This window comes from Calypte anna, chromosome 1 (assembly GCF_003957555.1).
Source record: "Calypte anna isolate BGI_N300 chromosome 1, bCalAnn1_v1.p, whole genome shotgun sequence".
NCBI classification, from domain to species: Eukaryota; Metazoa; Chordata; class Aves; order Apodiformes; family Trochilidae; genus Calypte; species Calypte anna.
In genome coordinates, this window is record NC_044244.1 from 193,271,242 (window position 1) to 193,280,282 (window position 9,041).

At 38.1% G+C, this 9,041-nt stretch overlaps 1 pseudogene; it reads right to left on the reverse strand.

Annotated features, from left to right (window-relative positions):
- Positions 1-6,146: 6,146 nt before the first annotated feature.
- Positions 6,147-6,733, reverse strand: LOC103529742 (annotated as a pseudogene).
- Between the last annotated feature and the right edge of the window lie 2,308 nt (positions 6,734-9,041).

The following is a 9,041-nucleotide window of genomic DNA, read 5'->3' on the forward strand; positions in this document are numbered from 1 at the left end:
AAGCTTCCTTTCTCAGCGATTCAAATATTAATTGTCTGAACCACAAAATCATGAATCATAGAATTCTAAAATTGGAAAGAACCTCTGGAGATAGTAGAGTCCAACATTGCCCCCTGTGCTGGGCACTGGTGAGGCCACACCTCAAATACTGTGTTCAGTTTTGGGCCTGCCAGTACAAGAAAGACATGGGGGTGCTGGAGGAAGTCCAGAGAAAAGCACAGAAGCTGGAGAAAGATGTGGACCATAAGTCTTATGAGGAGCATCTTAGGGAACTGGGGTATTTAGTCTGGAGAAAATGAAGGGAGAACTTATCATTCTCTACAGCTACCTGAAAGGAGGTTGTTGTGAAGTGGGGGTCATTCTCTTCTTCCTAATAAAAAGTGATAGGACAAGAGGAAATGGCCTCAAGTTGCACCAGGGTAGGTTTAGATTGAATGTTAGAAGAAATTTCTTCACTTGAAAGGGTTTTTAAATATTGGAACATTCTACCTAGGGAAGTGGTCACATCACTATCCCTGGAGGTGTCTAAAAGGCACGTAAATGTGATGCTTGGGACCATGGTTTAGCACTGGACTCCAAAGAGTTAGCATAATGGTTAGATATGATGGTAGTAAAGGTCTTTTCCTACCAGAACTATTATGTGATTCTGCTCAAAGTGGGGACAACAGTAGCAGATTGCTCAGGGGCTGTGCCCAGTCCAGATTTAAATATTTCCAAGGATGGACTCTCCAGAGCTTCTCTATGAAACCTGTTACAGTGTTCAGACATAATGAAAATAACTTTTTCTTGTGTTTACATGGAACTGTGTGTCTTCCTCATGTCATTGGAAGCTAATGAGAAAAGCCTTTACTTCTTTTACTTCTTTACTCCCTTCCTTACTGTGATATAGGGTATGAGGTAATAACATAATAGAAGATTGTCCTGAGCTGATTCTGCTCCAGGCTGAGCAGTCCTAGCTCTTTCAGCCTCCTCTTTTAAGTCAAATTATCCAATACCCTAATTACCTTTATTGCTTATTGTTGGGGTCTCTCCAGTACATCTATGTCTCTCTTGTACTGGGGGATCCAGATCTGTATGGGCACTCAAGATGTGTCTTTACCAGTGCTGAGCACTGGAAGCCTCTAGAAGGAGGAAGGATCACTTCATTCAGCTGGTGACCCTTCTACTGTGACCCAAGAATCTGGCAGGATACATTGGTAGCTCAAGTTCAGCTTGGTATCCACTATGATACCCAGTTCCTTTTCTGAAGACCTGATTTCCATATTGTTTGTCCCAGCCTGTTCTGCTGCTTAGGGCTAGTAATTTTCAAGGACTTGATTAGATATTTCCCTCTGTTGAACTTTATGAGGTTTCTGTCCATCCATTTCTCCAGGTCTCTCCAGATGGCAGGACAAACCTCTGGTGTATCAGCTACTCTTCCTAGCTTTGCATAACAGAAAATCTTGCAAGAGATGCACTCTATCTGATTCAAGTCATTATTGAAGATGTTGAACAGTGTGGGTGCCAGTAGCTACCTCTGGGTTACACCACTAGTAATTGGCCTACAGACTTTGTGCACCTGATCATAACCATGTGGGCCTGGCCATGAAGCTAATTTTTGATCCATCTCAGTGTCCACTTATCTAGCCTATGCTTCATTAGGTTTTCCATGAATCTTTTATGTGATACAGTGTCAAAAACTTCTACTAAGTCAAGAGAAACAACATCCACTGTTCTCCTCTCATCCACTGAGACAATCATCAAAAACTCATTAAAAACCATCAGGCTGGTTAAGGAGAATTTCTCTTTCATAAATTGATGTAGAGTACCACTGGAAATGGAAACCAGTGACTTCAGCTATTGTTCCATATCAACCCATTAAGAAGTGATCATGATCCAAGAGGACGCCTCCAAGAGGAGGGTTGTGAAGATGATCAGAGGGCTGGAATCCCTTTTGCACTAGGCCAGACTGAGAGAGTTGTGTTTGTTCAGCCTGGAGAAGAGAAAGCTCCAGGGTGACCTTATTGCAACTTTTCAATACTTAATGGGTGTTTATAAGAAAGAAGGGGTCAACTTTTTTAGCAGTTGATGTAGAGGTAGGAAATAGTTTAAGCTAAAAGAAGGTAGGGTTAGATTAAATTTAAGGAAGCAATTTTTACTGTGAATGTGACAAGGCACGGGTCCAGGTTGCCCTTAGAAGTTATAAATGCCCCATCCCTCAAAACATTCAAGGTCAGGTTGAATGAGGCTCTGAGCAACCTGAAACACTTGAAGATTCCTTGCTCACTGCAGTGGGATTGGACTAGAAAACTCTTAAAGGTCCCTTCCATCCCATTCCGTGATTTCACGATTCTGCGAATTGTTCTATTTAAGAAGTTTGAGAGTTTATGAAATTAATTGTCCAGCAGCCTAATGGAGAAGAAAAATAAAATAATTTCATAATCCAGTCCCAATTTTTATGCTTTTGAGGAAAACAGATCAAATACTTTAATGTTATTTTTAATAATTCACTGAAGAATTTGACATCCCCCTTGTAAGATGTCCTGCCAGCTGATCTAAGGCATGTAGCATGAATAGATCATTCAATAATCTCAAATAATTGTCAGATAAATTTATTTAGAAAAACTTCAGTACTATAGTCATCAACACTGCTTTACCATCTTCAGGGTCTCTTATAGGCCTGAGCTATTGGATTTCGAGAGCTAGCAGAGGATAATTGATACTGTTGATTCCCCAGGGTTCTGGGCTCCTTTTTCTACCACTGATGTGTTGTGATGCCCATCACACAACAGACACTGATGTAGTAGAGAAAAGGGAGGGAAGAAGGGAACAGGGGGAAGATTAGAACATTTTTCATTAAAATGACAGGTCTATGCCTTTGATCAGAGCTAAGAAAAGCTCTAACTGTTCTATATTTGCACTGAAAGAGGTCTCCATAAAGGAGCTTATTGGCACATATCAGTGGACAGTCACTCAGACAGCAAGGTTCTATTAGATCACTTCATTAATCTCTTTGATAATGCAGCATTGTTCCCTCATGTACATTTATTCACCTTTTGTTCAGTCTACTTTTAAATGTCAAGAAATGGGGCTTATATTATTCTGCTTGTGAGATTACTCTACAGATTAATAGGTCTCACTCTCTTTTTGTCTCTTCTTTCCCCACTTCTCCTCTCAACACTCAGCCATCAGTTTCCATTTCTCGATGTTATCCCACAACTCATAGGCATACCCATTATCACACTAAATTAATTCTTACCCTTTTTTTTAAAACTAAAACCTTTCAAATAACTGCAGGCAGTTATCATTTTCCTCTCTACATCTCCAGGCATGTTGATGGTCCTAAAAACATTGAATAGAACAGCAACAGAAAGCAGTCATTTGGTGACTATAGATCTTGGGTTTTAGATTAATTTTTTAGGTTAGCACATATAAACTAGTGCTGCAAGCAAGGGATCACTTATGCAAAATGTGAGAATAGAGATAATGAATTGCTTTCAAAGGTGATTTTTATGGTAACAGTATGAAAAATTACATTTTGCACCTATTCTACATAAAAATTGCATACATCCCATAGTATCCAGCTAATGCCTCTCAGCAACTGTGTCCTGACTTAATTGGTACACATTGACTCAAACGAAGGCTTCCTGAACTCCTGTCCCTCTCTTACTACCTGGTAATTATAGTATTTAACTTGCTTTGCTTCAAAGTCTACAGCTGTCAAAAATGTCTTATGCTTCTGGAAAGAAATTAAAAATATTCAGTTTTAGTAAGTAATATTCAAAAGGGAGGAAGTAAAGAAAACTACAATTTTCCCTAAAATACAGGCAGTTTCTAAATACTCTGCAGACACATTACATTCAGTCCTAACCTTTTTTTTATTTCAAGTACAGAATGTGATGTACCAATGGGTGAAATAAATAGAGAAGTATTTTAGTTGTTTTGTGACAGTGAATAATATAATTTCTGATAAGCAGACTATACCTAATCCTTCATTTTTTCAGCTAACTTCCTATATGAGACTGCAGTTTTCTTTTTTCTACAAAAATCCCTGCTAACATTCAGGGCCTCAGGTCCTATAAACCATTAATAAGGATGCCATATCCTATACTTTAATTTAGGGTATGAAGGGGTTTTGTTAGGTTGTCATAACTGTCTTCAGTAGAAAGATGATCAGAAGAGTCAAAAGAGTGGAACCAGTCTGGCTATATATACACTTATACACAAATATAGCTGTGTATGTGCTTGTGTATGAAGATATATACATATATATAAGGTAATATAATATGCATTTTTAAACTCTGATTCTGTTGATTGTATAGGCCAAATCAGCCTCCTCATTAAATCAATTTCAAAGGGAAATGAATATATTTAAAGAGTGAGACATGTCTAGCATTTCTCTTGATGAGCTAAATCCAGTACAAGTATATTAAAGTCATTAGAGTTACTATGGGGATGCAGTCATGTTGTTCCCATAGGTTTTTGAGTGTATGGGGCATTTGCTAAGTATTGTTCCTACTAATTACACTTACTTACAACTTTCTCTTGCAAATGCCTGAATACTAAATTGTGTTCTGGCTCACAAGTACTGGGCTGGACCAGGTTTCTGTGGATCTGCTTGCAGAAATAGTGAAGCCATACAAGCAAAACATAGGCTTAGGAACTGAAACAAGCTTTCATCACTAGGATCTGAGGAGCATACTGGGAGCAAGATTTTCTTTTGCCAAAATCCTTACTTAGGTTATCAAGAGAGAAGCAAGAGCCTCTTGTCCTTTATACCTTTAAACTTCCCTTTACCAACAAAGTCAGGAGTAGAAGCTCAGTTTACATTGTAGAGAGACCATATTATTATGCTTGTAATCTGGTGGACAATGAGTGAAGCCCTTAGTTTATCAGCTATCACATGCTATGCAGCTTATCAAAATGGGTGTGAGATCTACCAACTTTTGCTCTTGGATAAATGATCTTGGAGAAATCTGGTTTGATCATCTCAGATGTTTGGTCTTGGTATTTCTTTCCTGTAAAACCATCTTCACTCTGAAAAGGCTGCACAATCTCCTGAGGCAGAAATAACACAATGACTGAGACATCTTTTGCAGGAATTTTGATATCATTTAGAAGCAATGTGGCCTAATATTTGAAGGGATGATTCAGTGTTCATCATAAGTAATGCTTTGTCCAGTATTGCAGACAATCAGAAATGGTTCCTTCCTGCCTCCCATGATGAGTTTACAGTTTCAAGGTCAGTGATATGACAGAGAAAGCAAGTGAAGGATGACACAAAGATTTTTTATCTAGCGTAATGGAATTTACTCCTACGTTTACGTAGAAGTTCAAATGGTTTGTATAGAAATAGAAAAAAAAAACCAAACAATAAAGCCAAAATAGAGATAATTTAGTTGATGATTGTATTTTTCTGGGCAGATGCAGTTTAAAAGCATTTCAGCATGGTTACTTAGAGGAATATTTTTTATTGTGTTCCCCCATTTGTATCTCCCATCAGCCCCCATGTCCCCAGGCTACTCCCAAACATAGTGATCAGTCTAAACAGAATCTTCATAGACAGGGAAGAAGACTCCAGGTTCTAAGCTTTAGTGAAAAACAGTGACTGGCTAAACAAAGAAAACTTTTAAAAAACTCGTTTCTATGTTTTCATTTCGATGTTTTAAAAAACATCGTTTCTATGATTCTATGAAGACAGCGATGACAACAACTTAATTGTTGTCCATTTGAGGGAAGGGGTCAAATATATTAGAAAAAAGTGCTTTAAATGCATAGTGTTGTGTTCTTCCATGTCACAGAAATAGGCTTGACAAGGCAGGTGAGGTGTATGAATGTACAAGACCTTCATGGAACTGTAGCCAAGTGCAACCTTAATACTGTACAGAGTGGACAATATTTTCAAGGCACTCTGTTTGCTTCCTCTTTGCTACCTGCTAGACTATTCACATTGACTATCACACTAATTCTACATGTTGCGAGGAATGTCTGTGTTAGTTTTGGCTAAATATATGACTTGAAAGCATCCCTTGGATCCTGCATAAAACTCCCGGGATTGAACACTCTAATGTCAATCATTGGTAGACTGCTTAGCAATAACATCTCCTTGAGGTGTATTATGGAAGAGACTTTTTTTTTGAGGAGGGAGGGGGGTGGGAAGACTAATGTTATTCCAATTGAATGAGCTGCAGAAATGAAAGCTCCTTAAATCCAAATGGCACTTGTCTGTCTTTTTCTAAGGGTTGTCCTTGAAGTGAAACTTCCACATTGTCTCCCAATTTCTCTCCAAGTGATGAATGGTGCTTAATATTATCCAAACCATTTACTTGCCACTCATGTTTAATACCTGTAAATTTCTTTTTAATTGCATCCTTATATCATCTTGCTTTTTAAGGTGCACTTTCAGCAGCTCAGAATATAAATACCAGGTCTTATTTCTTAGATTCTTCTGTCTCATATGTGGCATCATACAAAGCATATCTGTAATTGCCCAAAGGTGGAAACTTCACAAAGGGTGAATAGGGTCCTCCACAGTACGTCCAGTGTCACCAACAAGTTTCTGCTTTGACTCCTCTACAGTTATTAGCTTTTTTCATCACTTAAGCAGAAGAGAATGGCTTTCTTTCTTCTTTAATCTCATCTAGGGTTGAAGATTTCCTTATTTTCATGTCACTAAAAACCTTTATGACTTCATAATTCACAGTTATTCCAGAAGCCATGGTGACAGGCGCCATGGTGGTGGAGGTTGCCTGGAGTGAGGAGATGCTGCATGCAGATGTTGTACTGTGCTGGGGACAAGGAGGTGACATTCCTTGAGCCTTCTGTTTAATAGGTGGTTGAGATGAAAATGGAATGCCAAAGTACTTCTAGCAAAATTAACATGGATCTTGTCTTCAGTTCTCCATTCTCCTCTGTTTTCATTTTGTCTGTTCTTCATCCCTTATCTTTCCTCCTTGTTTAGGAGGTCAACATCTGCAGATTGCCCCCAGAGCTCTCTTGCTTCAATTAATTTTTCAATGTGCAGATAGTCCTGTTGGTTTAAATGCCTAAATCCCTGTGTCTGTTTTGTTGTTATTCACCACTTCTGAAGATCAAGTACTTGTTTCTTCTGTGATCTTTTGCTTCTTGATTTTTGTCATCCCATACGCAAAGATTTAAGTCACACTGAACTTTCCTTTCACTTCAGCTGAGCAGCTTAGATAAAGCTTCATTACCAATCTGGTTCCACAGCTCTTGGCTTCCTGGGTAAGTAGAGCAGCCACCTGCCAAGCAATTTGAGCATTTATTTACTGCTCTTTCCTATTTAATGTGGTTTCAAGACACATTCTCTGTTCCTGCCTCTATCTTCTTTTCCTCCTTTTTCTTTATCATGTAAAGATTCAGAGGTTCAGGTGAACTTTAGATAACTCTTATGCAAATGATGTAGCAACCCAGAGTTTCCGCAGAGGTTAACTACTCTGCAAAGTCAATGGAAACTAATACATTCCTCTGAAAACTTACATTTGTACTAGGCATCTCCCTCATTTCATTTTCTGAAGAGTTTTCCATTTGTGTATTGAAGGTACACTGCTATGAAAATCTTTCTGTAAATTTGTACCTGCAAAAGCATGATAAAAACAGGGGAAAATCTATCTATGTCTACTGGAATCTTTTGGTTTTTTCAGTGATTGTACACACAGCTCTTTCTATGGGGAAACTGTCTAACAAGAAATAATAAAGATGAAAACTTGCACTCCCAAAACCTCTGTTTGTGTCCATGACAGAGAAATTCCGATGCTGTACTTTCAGTCACTTTCCTCAACATGAACTTAACATGGAAAAGTAACATTAGATTATCCCAGATTTGAATAATCTTATTTTGAGAAAGCACAAGGAAGCAAGGCACTTCCCTGTTGTCACTCCCCTGAGTGACTGAGAGGTCCAGTTGAAACTAATTTGAATTTCCTACAGTTTGGGATGTACACAGTCTGCCAGTCATAAACACATCCAGGTCTATAATTTCCTATTTTCCTTTCCCTGAAAATTCTCAGTCTATTGGAACAAAACCAATAATTTAAATGTATCATATAACTGATACATGCAAAGTACCTTCTAAGTAAGAGGAGTGTTTAAAGCCATCTTTTAACTAAGATTAAGTAAGGAGGCAAAAAAATAGAGTGTCAGATTCACCAGTAACAAAAAGCTTCATGGAACTTGTATCAGGATGAATTTATTTGACTGTTCCTGCTTTCCCTTCAGTTTTTCTTTTCTCATAAGAATCTTAAACATTAATAAAAGTTAAAATTTAAATTACAGGGATAGTTCAGATTAAGTGAACCCAGATGAAATTGGGAAAGAAATTTTACTTTTCATGGTTAGACTGAGTATTTACATAGACATTTATCCCTTTGTATTGATAAATACTGATAAGTATTTATGTTAGCTGGGATGAGTCAGATCTAGGTAACACTGTAGGTAACTATGGATTATTTCACACACACACACACCCCAAATATAGTTCTATTTACCCACAGAAAATTAAAATACAAGGGAAATATAGATGGCATTTATCTCATCTGAGGAACATTCAATGTGGGAGAATTTCACTTTGTAGCACGAATAATCTCACAAATATTTCAAAATTCACTGCCTGAAGAGGATACTTTTTAATTTCAGTTTTAGTACAGCTGCAACAAATCAGGAGGTTAAAAGGTTTTTTTGTTTGTTCACAATCAAGGAAACTTGCTGAAAAAATGAACAACACTTTATAGCGAGGCACTACTGCATGACACTTCAGTGTAGGATGATCGAGCTGTTTCACAGGAGGCTTCCTGATTGACATTTGAGTGGGTGCAGCATAAAAAAAGCCTCACTTTCAACTTATGGGTTGCAGTGTTGTGACAGACTTTGGATATCTTCACCTCAGAAAGTATCTGGGGAAGGAAATATCTTGTTATGTCTCTGGCCTGAGACTCAGGCTAGGATATAACTCTGTTCTTCAGCACAGCATTCCCACCATTTTCAACTCAGATCTTCCATGGGATCATGGCTCAGGGGAGACCTCATCGCTCTCTACAACTCCC